The sequence below is a fragment of the Poecile atricapillus genome, chromosome 3 (genome assembly GCF_030490865.1).
Source record: "Poecile atricapillus isolate bPoeAtr1 chromosome 3, bPoeAtr1.hap1, whole genome shotgun sequence".
Classification (NCBI taxonomy): domain Eukaryota; kingdom Metazoa; phylum Chordata; class Aves; order Passeriformes; family Paridae; genus Poecile; species Poecile atricapillus.
The window spans coordinates 48,972,268-48,993,228 of NC_081251.1; the positions used below are offsets into that span (position 1 = coordinate 48,972,268).

General features: G+C 40.8%; 1 protein-coding gene across 2 annotated transcripts in view; it reads left to right on the forward strand.

The window, feature by feature from the left end:
- Positions 1-9,962: 9,962 nt before the first annotated feature.
- DSE (dermatan sulfate epimerase) overlaps positions 9,963-20,961 on the forward strand; it is a 34,798-nt gene continuing 23,799 nt past the window's right edge. The window contains exons 1-2 of one of the 2 annotated variants that reach the window (XM_058835443.1): positions 9,963-10,081; positions 10,492-10,561. The gene's annotated coding sequence lies outside the window, so the exon portion shown is untranslated. Of the gene's footprint in view, positions 10,562-20,961 lie in introns of both variants that reach the window. The other variant, XM_058835442.1, reaches the window with a different exon arrangement.

The window sequence follows — 20,961 nt, forward strand, 5'->3', positions numbered from 1 at the left end:
CGTCTTTGTTTTTTTAACCCTTGGAAATCTCTGAAATTTTTTGGATTCTGTTGTGAGAGGCCATCAACAGAAAGATTGCTGAAGTGCCTGTAAAACTGTTTGAGCATTGTCAGGAAGACAAAGTTGTAAAGTTTCCTTGAAATCACTGTGTCTGGTTAGACAGCCCTGAAAGCCACAATTTTTCTTAAAACTAGAGATGAATACCAAGTCTCCTATGGTGTTAGTATAAAGCACATGTGCCTGGATTTTAAAATAAAGAGAATTTGTTTCTGAAAAAAAAGAAAAATGCTCTCTGAATTTATTTTATATCTGAGCAGTAAAATGAGAAAAGGGAGATAACTTGTCTCAAAGCAGTGCAAGGAGAGGTTTTGATACAGTCTCAAACAAAACATAACTTGACCTGCTCAGCCTAAGACATATAAAACAACCAAAAACTTCAATAAATGAATACCTTTAATACTGATAGGGAAGTAATTGAAGAGCTCAGTGCAGGTTTCCTGACTAGGGCTTCTCCATGGGAACGGAAGGCTTCTTCATCCCCAGTGAGAAGTTAAATAAACAAACGCAGGCAGGTTGACGCAGGATTTTCAGAGATTGCTCTTTCCCCAGGCTGATGGGGCTCTCCAGCTCACCTGAGTCTCAGATCTGTGGTAGTGCAATAACAATTCTTAAAGGAATTCCCAGGAAAATTTGTCTGATGACAGGCACCAGGAACCAGCATTCCAAAATCTAGTTTAAGTTTTTCCTTCTGAGACTAAGTATGCATTAAATCATGCCAAGGTAAACAACAGCAAAGCATAATAATATGTTACTCAGCAGAGATGCCACTAGCATAAAGGTGACATCTGAACTTTCCTTTTGCCACCACAGGGAACAAAAACATAGTAAGTGTAAAACACACTTTTGTACACAAACTCAATGTTTTACAGCACAGTTTCTCAGAAAGTCAGGTTTAGAAATAAAGCCACCTCTGTGCAAGAAGGTAGAAGAATCACGTGCTTCACCACAGGGATCTTATGGGAAGATGAAGCTTCTGACTTGCCTGGGAAGGGAGCGAGGAATGGGGCAGGCTTCTGCTCCTCGGCGTCATGGAAGGAGCAAGACAAGTTTTACAGTACATTTAAGTGACTGACTTTTAAAACGAAATATGCCTCTTTCAGTACACATGCCTGGAGGCAAATAGCATTTCAGCTGACTCATGGCATCAGATTTAGGGGGAAAAGCACATAGCCAAGCTACAGGAACCTTACCTCTGTGGAGAGTGTCAGCTGTAATGGTGTAATGGTGGCTAAAATGGTGTAGCCACAGACATCTATTGTTAACAACTGGCCAGAAACCAGCCCTTCCAGCAAGCACATAGCTGATCCAGAACCCCCAGGGGAAAGGCTAAATCCTATTATAAATCCAGTTGCCTGTAATTTTGTTTTCTGCAATTCTAAGTGGAACATCAAACCCCCTCGGTGAGTCACAGAAGAGAAAAAAAAAAAATAAAGGAGATTTTCTTCTGAATGTTTTTGGTGCAAGAAACAAATCCTGTTTTTTGGTAAGCATTATAAATAGAAATGTTTAACTGGAAAACAGAGCCTGGATTAGGGCCAAAATAAGACGGAATCCAGGAAGTTAAACAGACTCGGTGATTTCTAGCCCTAAAAGCTTGCTAGCATCTTTACAGGGCAAGCTGGGGATTCCTGTCTACAGGACTAGCTAGTGCTGTGGCCAGCATGACCAATCATTTTCCTGAATATGGGACAAAGGTGTAAGGCAAATCTTCCCAGCATGAAGTGGGTACCCGCGGCCGTTCTCTGGCAGCCATGGCAAGACCACAGAGGTTTTACAGCTGTCCAGATGTCACAGTTCACAGAAGGGCAAACATCTGAAGCAGCACATTTAACTTCTGCCCCACTGCAGCTAAACTGATTTAATCAGAACTGCGCTAAAAATCCCTCATGCCTCCCACTCCCGCTGCCGCAGCGCACACGTGGCTCTCTCACACATGGCCATAACGACTTTAAGTACTTGCACAGGGGTGAGAAACCATCACAGCCACTTCAAAATGATGTGATGGCTTCCATCCCCTTCTGCAAATTAGAGGTTGCAAGACACAAAATGGTAGCTGCACAAATGGAGCAGCAGCCTGCACAGCAGCTCCAACAGCCCAGCCAGAGCAGATTCTCCAGCCAGAAAGGTATTTCTGCTTTCCACTGGCTACTAGATTATGAGTAAAAACACTTAAACACTCCGTTTGTTTCCCCCTTACAAGGCTGGAAACTTACTTTCCTTTTAAGTCTGAAGAAAATCATAAACCACCTTACACTGTATACAGAAAAACAATAGGGGAAAAAATTGTTCTTGTTCAAAGTTTATAAGAGTGGTGTTTTCAGGGTGTGTTATAGGAAATAAGTCCATTAACTTTCAGTAGACCTTGTTCTGTCACAACACTAAAAGAACTCTAAAAATTGGGACTTCATATGCCTAAATAAACTTACATTCAACTATTAATTTCTAAAGCCTCCACAATCTCTGAGGAATAAAAGTACAGGTGAATATAGCAATTATTTTCTTGCCTTATCTGAAAATAATTCCTGAGAGCTTCAGTTTTCTTTCTATATCATCCCCTGTAACCTCAGCCCACAATGAAAAATTAAATGTGCATTCCTGGGTGATAAGCAGCCTGTAAATTATATTAATCAGAGAAAGAAGATGCTACTGTAAATTTTGTGAAAAGAAATAATGCTATTAAATAAAGAGATTAAAAATTCTTTATCTTATTCTGACAGAGGCCTCAAAAATACCTGCTGGAGGGCTGCTGTTGAAGCAGCTGCAGCAATGTTGGAGACAGCAGTGTTGGAGACAGCAGCAGTGAATTTCTGTCCATGTTTTCTCCCTCAAAGCTGCCCAGAAAATGTAGGCACATGAGCAGTTAAAGGGTAGGACTCCATGACATGGAAACTCAGAGACTAAGGGAATGAGAGAATTATCTGCACTTCATAGGAGGTATGGAGTTTTATGTCAATTCAATAAACTAAGCACTCTTAGGCACTAAGCAGGCAAATCTCTAGATCCATAGTAGACAGGTGATGGAAAATGGAGTATAGATGAAGGCCAAGGACAAAAAGGCTGAGGGTCAGCATGAGCTACAATAATAGCTCAACAGGGTTAGAGGGTAGCAGGGAAAGAAGTTCACATTTATTTCAGAAAATATTAATTACCAAAATATATCTATTGTGTGGGATTTTCCTCTTTCCTCTAATCTTTCCCCTCTTATTGTGCAGGACTTGGAGATACATGGTACATTACTGATATTAATCCATACAAAAAATGAGGGGGAAAAAAGTAACCTGAATATATGAATTGAAGAAAATAGACTTAATAGCCATTTTTAATAGCCACTTAATAGCCACTTAATGACCATTTTTAGATAGATATTCTTAAATGTAACTGTAAAAGTATTTTTATGTATGTATACATATTTGTGAGCACATTTAAAAACCCCTGCTGAGCAGAGCACTCTGCCAGGAACTCGGCAAATACAGATTGTGTCTATGAGTGACCCATCACAGGGTGGTTACAGAAGCCCCTGAAATACTCAGCAGCAGTGCCCCTAAAGCCCCAGAACTATAGACACAATAACCAATTATTGATGCAGACTAGTGCAGCAACCTCATGAAGACTCCAAAACTGAGAGCAGTGGTGGAGCTGTCTTTAGGGAGTATGCATGACTGCAACAAGAGCCACCAGTTATTCAGCACTGTTGCTTTAGAATCAAGAACACTTGATTACTACAGTACACTCTAGTGATGCACAGGTAAGTATTATATTTGAGTGGAAATTAATTTTTAAGGCCTTTCTTTGTGTTTGATCTAATATCTCACCCTTGAGTCTTGGCTGCAATAAATAGTATGCAGTAAATCAGAGGGAGAAGATTACAAAGAGAAATGGAGAATCAGCGACAGGTTTGAATGCAGTCTCTGAGACAAACCTTTTTGGACATGTCTCTACTGTAAGGAAAAGGAGAGAGATGTAGGACTATGAAACTCTAGAACTGGGGTGGGGATAAGTAAGAAGCAACTTGTAAAAATTTTCATGAATTCCAACAGTTGTTTAGTTTTCTGCTTGGCTTTCCACATACCAAGTGACTCTGTAAAATCGGTGGATTCCAGCCTTAAAAATGCCTTTCAATGAAAACAGCATTCTACAAGTGGAAAATATTATTGTGACATATTTGGCATCCAGAGAGGGAGGTTGCAGCAGTCAGCTCTAAGAGAGCACTGATGAAGTCTGGCTTTGGAAGGTTCCTCTTGGTATGAGCATTAACAGTTTGTGCTCCCAAGGGATGATGTTTGGCTTATAACATCGAAGAAATTTGGAGGGAAAGAAGTTGACACTCATCATGCATGTTGAGAAAGGTCACACATTTGAAAACATAAAGTAACGACCAATTCAAATAAATAAGAAGCCACATGCTGCTGGAGAGTTGCCCTTCTGCAACCTGTTTTGATCATCAGCAGAGAAAAGAAGGGATATGTGCTAGAGAACAAGCAGGCCAGTTAGGCAGCTGCTAGAAGAAGATAAACCTAAGCTCTGTTGTCATCTACAGCAATGTAAAAGCAGTAACATGGATTCTGCTGTTAAAAGGCACAGAACAGATGATGGAATTAATTTTTTATTGGTTCAAGGTATTTCTTGGTCTATTTAAGTGCCTATGTACCTGCTTTATGGTTACGGTCTTCCTGACATGTGTCAGGACCATGAATCTGTCTCCACTTATCAACATTTTACCTGTGATTGCTGATGCTGCAGCTTGCCATTCCTTAAGAAATCTGCAGGATTTTTTTTTTTTTTTTCATCTGACTTTCTGTCTGCTGGCCTCAGGCTAAACCAGGCTGTACACATGGTGAGAGCAAGAAAGAGGGAAAGAAAGGAAATGTAAAGCAGAGAAAGATGTCCCGTTTACATACAAAGAAGAGCTGTTTAGGAAACATCTAGTGTTTTCTCCTTCCAGCTACCCTACTGATAGTTTGGCTACCACTAAGTAGAAGAGTAAAAGGCTGAATCTGTGGGAAAGAGAGAAGTGTTTCCAGTCTGTAGATGAAGAAGCAGATGAAGGATTTTCCTGTGAGAGAAACTGCTTTGTGCCACACTGAATGTGCCCCAACCAGACAGGTATCCTGATGAGCTTAGGCTAGATTTCCAAATTTCCAAAATTTGATAGAAATCAGCAGTAAGAATCAGAATTTTTCTGATTCTTAGGCCTGATTTCAGGCAACTTCTTTTCATCCTAGTTTTGGAGCTGTGACTATTTCTGTCCATTGAGTGAGCCAGAACCCCAAATGTCCAAGTAATAAATGGAAAGAAGCATGCAACAGCCTCATAAACTTGAAGGACGTAGCAGGAACAACTGAGTTAGGACACTGGTCCACACCCTGGTTGGAAAATAGGAGATACCAAACATTCTCCCATATGTGTCTGGAACTGGGATAAGATTGGAATTAAATAAAATAACTATTAAATTAAACTAAATAATTTTTTTTTTAAATTAAATAATTAAATTAAAATAAAATAAAAGCCTTCATGTGGATTTAATAAAGTCCAAGGAGAAGAGTTGGGCAGAGCATCTCAGATCAAGGAGGGCAGAGTGAGCAATATGCACGCACCCAGATTTGCAGTTCTGCAGGTCAGCTACAAGAAGAGACTGGCCTAGTGCTCTCGTCCTACAGGTTTCAGCTCACAGCACTAAGATCAGAAATCATCACAGCTGGACACAAAAGGCAAAGAAAACACAAGGGTTATGGTCATAACCAAATCAATTGATATGAAGAATTACTGAAAGAATCTGGAGAATTTTTTGTTTCTCTCTGTTCATCTGAAGAGTTTTGTCACTTAAAGGCAACTGTAGAAGTGTTTCTTACATGGAAATTGGAGACCAAACAGATCACGCAGAGAGCGTCTGAATGAGAGGTGGGTACTTAAAACAAAAACAAAACATAACAAAACAAACAAAATCAATTAAACAAGCAAAAGAAAAAAAAAAAAAAACAAACCAAAACCAAAATTAAAAAAACAAAAACAAAAAAAAGCACAGAGAAAAATTCAAATAAGAAAAAAAATGCTGTTGCATGGACTGGGCAGGAAGAAAGAAAACGATAGCCAAGGCTGCATATGTGGAACAGATAGAATGATATACAGCTTCCCTCTTTAGGCTAACATTTTCAGTCAGCCAGGAAGAGAAAAAAACTCCAAACATCCAAACTCCAAAAAGTGAAAACCAAAGGCTTTTAAATGTATGAAGCATCAGCAGACAGTTGGTGTCTGCCCCAGAATGAGCCCTACATTACTTGCTCCATATGGCCCTACTGAGGCAATCAGGTTTGTTCCCCACATCCTTGTGATCCAGCTTGCAGCAGGAAAACAAAGTGTTGCAGGGTTTCCCTTCCCTGCAAGCCAGACAACTCCTGGGCTTTCTTGGAAGCCTTTCCTTCTCAAAGAAGGAAGAATAGATGCTACCAAGAGGTGTCTGCTCACAGTGTCTGGTGCCACAGACATTTTCAAGACATGCCCTGTATTTAGGTGTACAGTGTTTTCTATGAGTGTGACCTAAAAACCTTTGCACTGTTGGAAAAGAGCAGCATTTCCCACATATGTTTGGCTCAGTCACACAGACACCAGACATTGCATGCAATGTGGCTTGCCATAGACACCAAGGAGAAATAATGAGCATGTGATGTAGGAGTAGAACAGTGTCTGACCTGAACAGTTTTCAAGCAATTTCCATGAAACATACTCTGCACAACTGGCCAAGTCAATGGTCTTAGCTCCAATAGGTAAATTTAGCTCTTTTCATAAATCCATTCTGGAGCAATGCCATCCAAAAGGTCAGGTTGCTGTATGTTTCAGTGTCACATGATACAATTTAGGGAAACGACAGCTACAAAAACTATTAACCTCAGTGGGACTTTCCCAATAAAATTAAATTAAATGTAAAAATAATGTAAAAAAAAAAAAGAACAAATAAACTAGGGGATTGATACTTGAAAGGAGAGAGAGAGTGAAAGATTTCAGGGACAGAAGCACCAGAGGAATGGGAAATATATGATGGTATGTTAGTGAGTCAGTCATTTAAACCTACTTTATGGCTGGTGGCAAGAACAGATAGCCTAGGGACATGATTCATCACATCCAAATGAAGACATCTAAAACAGGTCAGATGAATTCTGCTGTAAAAGTATTTATTTTTCTCTGCAGTGTTATTAAAAGAGTCTAACGTGACTAGATCAGAGGTAGTTACCAGTCAAGTACAGAACAAAAGTGCATGACATGTTCAGAGGTTAGATGGATCCCACCCAAAGTTGCTGCTCCAAATTGACATTGTTTCATTGTTTCATTGTTTTCTTCTTGCTGTCACCGCTGAATTCACTGGCATGCAGCAAGGCCAGCAAACCACTGAGAGAAACTCAACCTCAGCAAGAGGAGTTGTACCCATGGCTAAAGGAGTGAAGGGCAGAAGAAGATCAAAGACGATCCATAATCTTGCCTGTGCAAGTAGCATTTTGAACATAATCACACAAAAAAGGACCTTGACAGGTCATCTGGTCCACCCCTTGCTCTGAGGCAATATTCATCAGACTTTCTAGATCTGAACCATTCTTGTCAAATATATGTCCAACTTGCACTTAAAAAGCCTCCAGGGAGAGAGGTGCTGTTCACTTCTCCTTTATTTACTCATACAAATATTTTTTTTTATCTTAGCTAGCCTAAATTTCTCTCACTGAAATTTACATGCTGTTTTCAGAGAATGAGGATATTATTATCTTATTTTCAGCAGCTTTTACATAGCTGAAGGCAATCTTCCTCCAACTTCTATTCCTGAGGCTAATTTTTTCAGTCTTTCACTACACATAAGGTTTGCTAAAGCTGAGGCCATTTTCGTTTCAGAATTACCAGGGGCAATGCTGAAATTAATCCAGTGTGGACAGATCTTGCCTCTCCTAGATATTGCTATATCATCCTATAAATGTTAATATATCTATTTAGCCTGACAAGCACTCTGAGTTACTGGGAAGTAAAACAAGCCCCATTTTACACAAGTGGAGGTGAGGCAGAGAGGATTTCTGGCTCTCCACTCTGCTGGTATCTCCACCACGTTGTAACTAAGCACCAGAGCAAGATCCAAGCTGCACATCCCATCTCCTCCCTTATGAGGCAGGAAGCCAAGAGTCCGTGCTATAAAGGGTGTGCTTTGCCTGGGCATTTGTGATGACAGGGCAGCACAATGCAGTATTTCTACTAAACAGAGAGATCCAAGCACAGACCCACGGGCAGGATTTCAAAAGCCATTCAGACATTATGCTTTTCAGAATTGTAAGGGCTAATTCCATTTAACTTATTGTCAGGTACTTAATATATTTACATACCTAATGATGCATACATGGGACAAGTACTTAAACACCTTCCTCCTGATCACTTTAGGCACCCTCGTAATTTTAGAAATTCCAGCAGAATCAGCCTGTCTGCCACATCTGGTCTGACTGTGAGGTCTGCAGCTCCTCTCATATTCATTTGTGTCACAACATCAATATTTTACAACTCTTCTATCAATTCAGTAGGTCCTAATACCATTCAAATAGGTGGTGAGAAAGCTATCTTCTAATGATTAATCTAGTGTTTGCATGACTGAAACTGAAGCACTTTGTGCTTTTAGGCATGTCATTACTGGTAAAAAAGCAAGGCTTCATTCCAGGTTCTGGCATTGCTCTTGGAGTTTGCAGCAACAATGTGTGGATCCCTACTCTTTAGGGCTGGGATTGTCAATAGATATTGCTGAGAAATACAACACAAGTGGAAGGGTGAAGGGAAATTTATAGTTTTTTGTTTTGTCTAGCTTCCAGAAGTTTATAACTCCTGATAGAACAGCAGGAAATCACACTTTAAACCACAATGAGTCTGTTTAAAACCATCCTCAGAAAATACAGATTTTGCATTTTAAAACAGGGAACTGAGCACTTATGAGCCTGCTGACTGATATGGTAACATCAGTAAACACATTACTAAAACGAGGAATATACTTTGTAAGATGCAAGCTTCAGGTAACTGGAGAGCATCCTGATCTATCACATGTAAATATTTTTATTTTCATTATGTAGCCGAGAAAATATGCTCAGCTTTCAAAACCCAACAAACATTTGGAATTCTTCACTTCGGACCTTGTCTTGACTATAGTGACTGAGAAGGAAAAAAGAATGTTCCAAAGGATAATTTATTTTATCCTCTTTTATATTACTTTCTGAAATATCTTCAGTTGTGTGGCTGCGAAAAATGTCGGCATGGCTGAGTTGAACAGTCACGGCGTTTCACTTTTATTCTTTTCTTCTTTTACATGGGAAACGTTTATGTAAGTAGCTACACCATACTTAAAAGAGCAGATTGACAAATCGGCTTTTTGTTTCTTTGCTGGCTTGAGGGAACTTTTGGGAGGGAGGTCCGATTCCTGTCACGCAGTATGGTGACAGCAGCAGGGACGGACAATGACGGTGAATGGGACACCCGGGATGCTGTCACCTCCACAGCCACCCTGCCCGGCCCGTGGCACCGCTGCCGTACTCTCTAGCTCCAGGGAATCCCGTGCCTGCGCTCCGGTACTGGAACCAAAACGCTCCCTGCGGAGGAACGAGTCCTCCCGCTAAAAGGGAGAATTAGGGCATTTCCGTGAAGTTCGAGCCGGGGAGGAACGGGCGGGGGAGGAAAAGCCGAGTGCGCGCCAGGGATAAACAAACACAAGGGCACCCACGGAGCGAGAGGAGCGCCCGGGCCGGCCCGGGATGCTGCGGGGCGGGTTCCAGCGCGCCGTGCCGCCATGGCGTGAGGGGCCGGCGGAGCCGCGGGGAGGGGAGGGGAGGAGGAGGACGGGGAGAGGTACGGAAGGAGGGCGGGGAAGCGGGAGGTGGAGCGGGAGGGGGGGAGTCACTTTCTTCCTGCGTTGAAAAACGCACCCCTCAGCCCCCTCCCCGCTCCGTCCCCCGGGGCTGCGGAGGAGAAACTTTCTGGCAGGCGGCAGGCGGTCGGCGCCGGGCAGGGGCCGCGGGCGGTGAGTGCCCGTGCGGAGCGGGCAGCGCTCCCGCGCCTCCATCCCGCCCCTGCGCTCCGCCGCGGCTCCCGGGGCGGGGCGGGGGCGCCGCTGGCCGGCGGATTTGGGAAGGGGCGGTCGGTCCGAGCGCTGCCTCCGGCACACGGTGCCCAGGCCGTGCGGAGCCCGGCGGAGCGGCGGGAGCGGCTCCAGGTGCCGGCGGGGCCGGGCAGCGGGAGCGGAGCCGCGGGGAGCAGCCCCCAGACAGGCACGGGCTTCTCCCGGCTGGCCCGACGGGACGGAGCTGCTGTCGGGACACCGCGGGACGGGCCCCGCCAGTCCGAGGGAGGTGGGGGCGTGCGGGGGACGTGGCGCTTTCTGTGCGAGGCTTCACCTGTGGGCGCCGGGGTAACAGCTCTGCCCCTCCGCAGCACCGGGACCGCGGCAGCCTCCGAGCCTTTGGCTACCGAGTTCAGCCTCCCAAACATGCGCGTGTGAAAGGTAAGCGGCAGCATCCTTGTCTTGCACCTAGGCAAGCTGAAATACAGGAACAGAGCGACTTGCCCGATGCAACTTCCTGCCACTTCTTTTTTTCTTTATATATCTATATATGTGTGTGTGTGACCTTGTATATATATATATATATTTATTAATATAATTTATTTTTTTTTGATTGGGAAAGTTTTAAGTGACCTGGGACCAGAGCTGTCAACTCGGGAAGCTCAGTCTTCTCAGCCCCTTCTCAGCAGCGAGTTGCAATTCCTACAGCTAGTATTGCATGAAAGCAGTACATCATCACTTGGTGTGTCTCATGCCAACTCTTAAAAGTCAATTTGCTATGAATGAAAGTAACCACCCTCTCTGTTCTTCTGTTGCTCCCTCTTGAAGCAATATAGAACTGACGTTTTTCTGTGTTTTCAAGTTGGAGAGGCTTGGATTATAACCATAAGCAATGGCAACATAAAGAGTAGTCACAACAATGTGAATAAAATACAAGAAATATTACTCAACCCCGGAGATTTTTCAGTCACACTAAGAAGATCAACTGCAATTTAAATAACACTAAAATTTTAATGTAGTCTAAACAAAGACAAAGAAAATCTCAGCCTAAATATTGCCACATTGTATTTATCATGCCAACTATTATTATAACTCACTGCAGTGTTTCAAAAAAGGAACAATTCAGCTGAAGGGCAGCAGTGGGAGTCAATAATTCAGATGCTGTTTATTACTCTGAAAGACTCTAGCTGGGTGCCCTTGGGCAAGTCACTCCACCTCCCCATGGCTCTGTTTTCTTCCTCATAAAACAGATAAATGTGCTTGCTTGCTTCACAGAGGTGTTGAGAAGTTTAATTAATTAATTAATTAGTTTCATAACTGCTTGTAGATCCTTGGGTACATCGTTCTACAGAAGTGCTAAGTATTAGCTCAGAGTTTCCTTACTGTGTCTCATCGCCTACATGTGTTTTCTTAAGTGACCTGAATTAGTTAAGTTTTTTAGGGGAAGTCAACAAAGCAGCAGTTTTGGATTGGGATTGTCTTGACTCTGTAAACTTCACTGAGACGTGAAACCAAAATGTACTAACTACAGTGTATTGTAATGGGGCAGAGCTACTGGGCCTTTAAAAAAATGTCATTTTCTGGTTATTCAAAGTAAGAGCTTGCCTCTATTGCTTTGTTTGAAGTAGTATGATGTTTTGCATTATTTTGAATTGCCATGAGAATGACCTGAATGCTCTTAAGATAATAGAAGAGAAAGATATGAGAATATTTTCTAAACACATATGTATTCTCTGCTGTGAACACTGACCTCAGAAGACACTTGGTGCTGATTTTCCACTACACATAGATATACAGTCTTCTTTATGACCTGTTCTTTGGTTATAAGAGTGTTGCAAGAAAGAAACACATGAAACTGAACCATTGATTGCCTGTGGTAAAAGCTGATAGATTTTGGTTGCCAAGGCAAACTCAGTTTTTATTGCAGTGTATTTTAGTATTGTAAGTAGATATTGAGTAAATATCTGCACTACAATGGAGAGGAAAATGTATTTTATTACCTGGCCAAATGTTAGATGTGATTTTTATAGGTTGCATACAGTTATAAGTAAAAATGGGTAGGTTAAAGCAAGTTTTAGTATGACATCTTGGGTTTGGTACTTTTTAAAGGCTCATGAGGTGTGTATATACCATTTATTTTCCTCAAGGACAATGACACAAAGTACATAAGCTTTTTTAAAACTGAATTCAAATAAAACCTAGATCAGTGGTGGTAAAAAGTCATTCATATCACCAGGCAGCTGTTGGGTTGTGAATGAACATAGGAAGTTTATATTTTAGTAGAAGAATGATCACATCCATCAGTACCCAGAAGTCTGAGCAGTGAAAACTAGGGTTAAATGAGGAGGTAAATGTCCATAAAATTGAAGTGTCCCTTTCTCTCAAAAGTGATTGCATTTAAAATTCAGTCATATTCTTAGGCTTGTGTCTGGAAACTTGCACATCTGGCACCCACAGCATTCTGTAGTAATGAGCAGAAATAAATCTAGTTACTATTTGCTATTGTTCCTGGATATTTTGCAAGAAATAAAGCCCTTGGGGGGGGCGGGGGGGGAAGGGGTGCTGAAGAAATTAAAAAATTAAGAAAAAAACCATCTTTCTGTAACCGTTGTTTTCTTGCTTAGACATGGTAATCCAAGTACGTGGTGAGTGAAAGAGGTTATGACTTTTTCTTAGCAAATTGTATTTAATTGGTAAATAGGACATCTCAGCAGCAAGTTTGTCCTGGCTGTTCTCACCTTTGCTGTCTCCATCCAGCTGAAGTAGATCAAAGAGCATAATTACAACTTTGTATTCTCCTAATGCTTCTAAACCATGGTGCCACTTTGAGTTCAAGACTATAGCCACATATTTAATATAAATAGTTTAATAGAGTCTGCATTTGACTCTCTTTGAGCCAGTTTTCTGTTTATATGGGTAGACTTTGTACTGATCTCTCTTAGCCCAGCTTAATCCAGCTGGGATAAGATGAGGTGCAACAGTGCTGCATTAGTAAACCCCCAAACCTTTGTGCACTGCACTTTGAGCAGATTCGGCTATGTGCTAAGGATGAGAACTAGGCAGAGAAGCCTGCTAGGAAAAGGGAAATCTGTAAATGCCTCCAGAGATCTCTCTCATGAATGCTTTGTCAGTAAAAGCTTAGCAGAAGTGAAGTGCTAACAGAGAGCAGACCAAAGGGGTCTGGTCATTCCGAGAATCAGATGAAGGACAGAGCACTGGAAATGTTTTCTCACATCAGGTGCTGGCATGACACTTTCATCCACTTTTGGGACATGGTGAGGTGTGGAAGCATAGGCACAATGTGGCTGTTATGTACACAGTCTGAAATTATCTTTGTTTGGTCTTTCTGGTTTTCCCCTTGTTTCAACTCAGAGTATAAACGAGGAAATAACATTGTTTAGAGTAGGCAAAGGATTGTAGGGACCCTGGTGACTTGACTCTGGTAGGTGTTGTATCTCAGTACAAGAGAAATGTAATTTTAACATACAAATTCTTTTACCATGGCTGGCCTGGTTTAAGCTTTTATTTTGTGGGGTGTTTTTATCAGAAATTTTAATAATGCTGAACATTTTATATAAACCTGGTAAGCCTTCTTCAGCCTTCTAATCAAGTGGCTGCCTAGAGTTTAAGTATTTTGAAAAGTTGTTCATGAGCATTTCTGTGGATATCATGTTCCTTTTAATCATATCCTTGCACTCGTGGTTCATCACACTTTTTACCAAAATTATCTGTCCAGTTTCAGTTCTACTATGAGAGCCATGCCTGCACAACTTTTAGTCAGAAATGAGATCATAAGATTCTAAATTTCAAAATTAACCCATAATTTAATGATTGAGTTGACACCTGCTCACAGATGGCTCATGCACACTATGTTCTGCAGGAATAACATAGCCATTTAACTCCATCTGCAGTTGAGGCTTCTGTCCTTGAAAATGTAATGACCACTTTTTTCAAGGCTTTTGCTAAGGGTATTCTGGGGAGCACTGAGGACAACAGTAGCCCTGAAGGAACTACAGGACAATACATTTTATTGTCTGTCCAAGTTTGTTGCCCTGAAAAAAGCAGTTGCATCCTGGGTACATGTATATTACATCTGTGGAAAGAGAGGAGCTATATGCTCTATCTCTCTGTGGAGAAACCCTAGCTAGTGAGATATCAGCAGATGTAACAGCAGAATTATATCAATAATAATCAACAGCACACTCATCTGCAGAGAGATGCAGCTAGCAGGTAGGGTGGTACAGTTTAGGTCTACGAACATAGTGACATTTATCCTGTAACAAATGAGCCACTGGTTCTTCTGTGTGAGTACACATTTGGGGTCTGCACACTCACACTCTAAGATTATCTGTAGATAATATAAGAGCAAGTGTTGGTTTAAATTGCTTAGATTACAAGCTACTTAGGTTCATAAATGGACTAGCATCAGCATCTTTGGACTTTGCTGGTATTCCTGTATGCTGTCACAATAATTTAACGTATATGATTGCCATGGTTTTATCTCAGCTGGCAACTCAGCCCCACAGAGCCATTTGTTCATTCCCTTCAGTGGGATGAGGAAGTGAATTGGAAGAATAAAAGTAAGAATGCTCATGGGTTGAGATACAGTCAGTTTAAAAGATAAAAGCCACACAAAACAGAGAATTCATTCACCACTTCCCATGGGCAGACAAGTGTTCAGACATCCCCAGGAAAGCACAGCTTCATCACATGTAAATGGTTGCTTTGGAAGACAAATGCTGGAACTCCAAACACATCTCTGTATCTTCCTCTTTCCCAGTATTGTATCATATGTTATGGAATATCCTGTGGTCAGTTGTGATCAGCTGTCCTGACTGTCCCCTTCCAACTCCTTGTGCATCCTCAGCCCCCTTGCTGGTGGGGTGGGGGAGAGGCAGAAAAGTTCTTGACTGTATGAATGTCGCTCAGCAGAAACTAAAACATCTCTAAATTATCAACACTCTTTCCAGCACAAATCCAAAACATAGCCCCATGCCAGCTACTACGAAGTAAATTAACTCTACCCTAGCCAAAACCATCACAGTGAAAATGACAATAAAATACTCTTACAGTTTTGTACAACACTGAGTCATAGACAGGATATGGAGGCATAGCTAAAATGAGTTTTGATCCCATAGCAACTGAAGGATATGATGCATTTTAGAATTCCTGTCTATTAATATGAAATCCTGTGGAAATGCTTTAGAAATAAAAATATTTGATATCTTCAGCTACTCGAGTTTGTAGTTATAGATACAGAGAGTGAGAGCTGGTTTTGTAAAACTCCAGCAGAATCATATAATTTGTTTACAACATCTTGAAGACAATAAGCAGAGAATATTAAAACTGTTAATTATACATAGTCAAGAACAATAAATGACGGGACTTAAAACATGTACAAGTATTTGGAAGAGTAAAGGTCAAGGCCAGCAAAGTAGACTTAGTTGGAAAGAGGATAAAAGTTCAAGTCTGAAATGAAAACACTTGTTATGGTATCAGAAGTCTCTGGTGTTGTAATCAGCCCCCTCAGAAGTGAGGGAAGATGGATGGCATGCAATTCCCCAGGGTGGGTTAGGTACAAGGAGGAATTCTGGCAAGTAAATTGGCTTTCCCCTTTTGCATGTATGATTATTTTTTCCTGTCCTTTATTTGTGCCTCCTGGGCATTGTCATCGCCAAGTGAAGTTTTCCCAGTTCCTCCTGCACTCCGTGACTGTACCACTGGATCCACACAGAGGCTCCAGGCTGCCCCAGGCATTCTGTTTCCTTGCTCCCTTCTTGTGATGGGTGGTTGTGCCTTAGGGCTGTGGGCTGCTCTCAGAGGAAGCCCTAAACATTGTTCCTAATACCTGACACCAGAGGGTTTGCAGCCTTACTGACCCCGAGTGGGCCTCTTTGTGAGGGCCAGGAAGATGAGCTACTTCTCAGTAGTTGCCAAAGGAATATCGTTTCACCACACAGATTGTGCAGGAGCCTTTGTTCTGTGTTTCTGAAGTGCCTGTTACCATCATAGTCCTAAACCCCAGAGGTGCCCTACATGCTGTAATAGTGTAACACGTGGATGAGTGGGACATTAATGGAGCAGACGAAGGTAGGGAGTATATCCTCATGGCCCAGATGAAAATTCTCGAAGTGCCTTCCTATAGTGTTAACATCTGTGACAAAATGTCTAATTAAACCTAATTTTAATTACTGAAACGGCCTTTTGAAATTATGTCAGCACAGAATACAGTGCTGGTGCTCTAGAAGAAGTCTTTCTGTGGTAGTTTATAGTTTTAAGCCTTCAGTGGTAAAAGTGACTGGGCTTTCATTCACTGAATGTGGATGCCTTAACAGGCATGTCTGTACTGGTTGGGTGTGATTATCTGCAGGATTCTAGATATCAGAATTACTTCCTTATTCATTCTACAGAGTGAGGTAGGAATAAAAAATCCCGGTAAGGGTTAGGAATGCTAGTGTTAGTGCAACCAAAAAATTACCGAGAAAGCATTTTTACAGGAGGATAAACTGCAAAATAGAAGGAAATTCTAAATTCCCAGACTATGGTTTGGACATGCAGATGATTTAAATCATGTTTTATCTTGAGGCAGAGAGAAGGTTTTGCATTCAGTGTGTGTGTGTGTGTGTGTGTGTGTGTGTGTGTGTGTCTATACCCTGTTAATTTATATATATATAGTGATAAAACAGACAAATAAGCTTTTAACTGAAAGGAGTTAGCAGATGAAACTTCCATCACAGATGTCCTATGCATCCTACTATGAACTTATAAAAATATTTTGCAGTTGCTGTCTTACCTGGCATGGTGGAGAACTAATGCAACCCTCCATTCTCCTGGAATTATGGTCTGACACAGCTGTGTACTGGTCTACACAGATCCATTTAATTTTGTGTTAGATCAAAGGACAGACATGAGTTTAAATCTCGACTTCTGACATGATGGCATATACTGATAATCCCTATAGGAACTGGCTGTTCCTGGTTGCCATTGGGATTTTCATAGCACAGCTGTTAGACATAAAAGTTGATACAAAGCTTCTTTCAAGGTATTTCAGATCATTTCAGAACAAGTGCAATACTAACACCTGGGTACCTCAGCTGTACTTTATTTATGACAGATGTAATTCTGAACTATATTTGAGATTTCAGTATTTAAGTTTTGAAATACCTTTGAAATTATATAATTGTAGCATGTTTTTCATTGTGAAAAAATCAGAGGAAGAAATGAAGTAATGTCCCCTGGTGGTTAAGGTCGTAATAGGTGTTTTTCAAGTTTTAAGCAGTGATTTTTACACCTTCCTAGTATTTTTATTGGAAAGCCAGATAGTCACTGATTTTGGCTCACCAACCAAAAGGTCAGTGAATGACTCCTGACTGCTCCTGACTCTTGGGACATGGAAGTTTCCCACCCTGGTGTCCTGCCCCACAGCTTTGAAAGGGTCTCAGTAGTACTGCTTGCTGATGTAGAAGCTATACAGTTTGGGACTTCAGTCAACAGATTTATTGTGATTATTACAGCACAAAAATAAGCTCACAGCTTTATTGGTTCTGCTTCATCATGCCCCTAATTATGCTGTATTGGATATGGTTTTCTGGAACCAAATGGCAATATATATATGGGAATTAGTTTCCATTGACCCTTTCACCTCTCTGTTTTCATGGACTTACCCTGCATTTTTTAGTACCAGAATGTTATTGGATTCAGTTAGAAGACTAAATTTCTCTCCCATTTTTAAATATGTCTGCAAAATATTTAGACTGGTGGTGAAACTGACTTTGTTGAACAAAACAGCTCTTCAGTTGATGTCACTGTCATGATTTTAAAATGCTACCATTATATAAAGTTACCAAAATTTCCAGCTGATATATTCCATGTTATAAATTCTGCTCCTCTCATTAACAACAAAGTCAATTGCAATGTGTGTGAAAAGATATTTCAGATATTTGGACAAAATACGAAAAAAAGAGATCCTACAGAAGTTTGCTTTTCTCTGCTGTGATCTAACCTACCTCTTCTCGTGTTACATTTTGGCAGTTGTCACCACTGGGACAAAAAGTAGCACATCCCTCTCCATTTAATGGAACACTATTCCACTCACCTCTCATTGCAATGTTACCTATTCATTTCACATTTTTGGTGGGACAGCAGCTGCTGTTGGTTGCTGTTGGTTGACCATTTCTTGTTGAAAAATCTATTACTTTATTACCTGTTTTAACACTGGGTTCTAAAATTGCTTATTTTAGTTTTAATACTAGTTCTTGTAATTTGTGACAAAACTGTAGTGACACTTGTTCAGAATGAAACTGCATGTTATAACATTACAAGCATTGAAAAAATTGAGCTAAAAAAGTTCGTTTTCACTGTCAATTGTTTATGAAGTGCAAAGAAACTATGAATAAAAGTCCATGCTGACTCAGAGGTCATTTTCTATGGTAAAAGTTTGCACACTGAACCTGAAGATTTGATTTTCATCAGTATGGTGGAACAGATTTTCCTTTAAATATTTGAACACATTTTTTAGGCAAACATTTGTTTCTCAGATATCTCAGGTAGTGATAATGAGAACTTAGCCTTTGTGGAAAATAGTAGCTTCCCAAAAGAAGACAAAGAGTCTGATGTGTTCACGTCCCAGCCCTGGGCTTTGGGAATATCTTCTATTCAGAAACCTGAATAATCTGTGGTGTTGTAATGCCTCCAGTCTGTGGAAGTTTTAGTCACCTGAAATTCCACCCTTTTTGTTCCTGATTGTAAATGTTGACAAGGTGTCCATGTCAGAGATGGGTCATGGCTAGCATGGGAGATGCAGCAGAGACATCTGCAACTTCTTCTGTTTTTTAAGTTTGGTCCCAGGAAAAAGCAGCTACAAAGCAGAGTGGCTCTTCAGAACTGATACTACAGAAAACCACAGTTCTTTACCTGTTTTTAATTTTTAATCACCCACAAGAAGGTCAGACTGCTTCAAGGACAGCTGTGCATGTTGGTGATCGTAACAGTGCCACCATTTCCTCTCCCTCCTCCTCTGCCCCTCTCACTCCTCTGCTCTCACTGATGAAGCAACATTTCTGTGCACATGTGGCAGGAGTAAATGGGCCTCTCCTTTCTTTTAAATAGTTTATTTGGTAAAGTTATCTGTATAAACCAATGTTTAGTTCAGTTAGTGGTTTCAGTTTTACAATACTTTTTTTTTTCTACAGCTGAACATCTACAGTAATGCGGATGGGGAGAACTAAAATTGTTAAGATTTAATCTGTTTTGGGGGTTTTTTTCTGGAATAATTGATGTTTTTTACTGGTTGTTTCTGCTGGCAGTGGAGTGGAAATCATGCAAAATGTTATTTCAATCTAGAACTAAATGACAAAATTTTCAAAGCACACTGTATAATAGCATTTTCTTCCATGGGCAAGCATCCTTGCTTCTCCTTTTAATTTTTAATACTTAATCAGATCATGGTTTCCTAACTGAATAAAACCCCCTCATTTTCAGAAAAGGTTGAGTTGCTTGGTAAAGTTTTTCTTGGAAGATGTGGATGGTAATGATGCAGTGTAATATGAGAGTAAGAAATTCCTTTAGCTTTAAAAAGTGGTATTGTGAGTGCACATTAAACGATCAGAAGGGCCAGACTCCAACTCTTTCAAGCCCTGTGTATCAGACAGACTTGTAACAGGTTCATGCACAACTGGTAAGCTGGAGCTGCTGTGGACAGTGATTTGCACAGATCCAGCTTCACCTAAGCTTCGCTGATAATCAAGGTTCAGAGGTTAGCATGGAAAGGAAGGTGTACTCCTCTCCAGCTGCCTCCTCCCATCCCTCAGTCACACCAGGCTGAGCCCTGCAAAGTTATTGGGGCAGGGCTCACTGTCCTTAGTGAGTTGTGACTGTTGTGAGTTACTGTCTTCATATCATAGCAAGGATGTCAGCATAATTTAACCAAGAGTAAATGATATTGTACTCCTGCTTTTGTCACTGTCTATTGACTTTCTTCCAGATCTTGACTCTGAATGAGTATACAATAGGTTGGTTTTCCAGTTATTCTGTTGTTACCCTAAACAATGGGGTGCAGTGGTTCCTTCTCATGTAAAGGTAACAAAAAGGGTTTACTTTCTGAGTGAAATGTACGCATTAATGAAGAGTGAAAATGTGGGAAGCTATTGAATGCTGAAGAGTACTATGACTTTTTGGCAACACTGGATGTGTTTGATGATGGTGTAATGCTGGGAAATGTGTGTTCAGATTTGCAAAGGAGTTCTGGAAAACCTTGCTGTATATTCCCTAATCGTTGGTCAGAAATAACTTAATTTAGGGAACTCTTAAAACCATCCCTACATTTATGCATGTTCTTAATTCTCACTGATTTGCAGAAGTACCTACAGAAATCAAACCAAAGGAAAGAATGCATGAAGTCCTTACTGCTAGCTGGGAATTTTTTTCTGCTTGTGTGAGCCAAGAAATTTTTTCAATAAATGCTTAACACAGAAAAAACTGCAAGCATTTTTAGTTTTTTGTTGGGGTTTTTTTTGAGTGTTTTTTAGGTTCTTTCCTCTGCCCACAGTTCTAAAGGATCACAGAGGCTTTAGAAAAAAACTGTAGAGGTGTTTTTTATTATTATTTATTGTATTATTATTTTATTATTTATTATTATGACAAAGCAGTTTTCTCATCAATTAAAAAAAATTACATCATTTCAACCGTAATGTATTGCTTTGGCTGGTTTTACCTCCTTTGTGTTTGCTTCAGCATAGAGAAGAATACAGTGGATCTGAGTATGTCTGGATAAATTATGGTGCGTTTGTCTTTATGTATGTGTTGAGAGTCTATGTAGATACAGTAAAAGTGTTACCAAATAA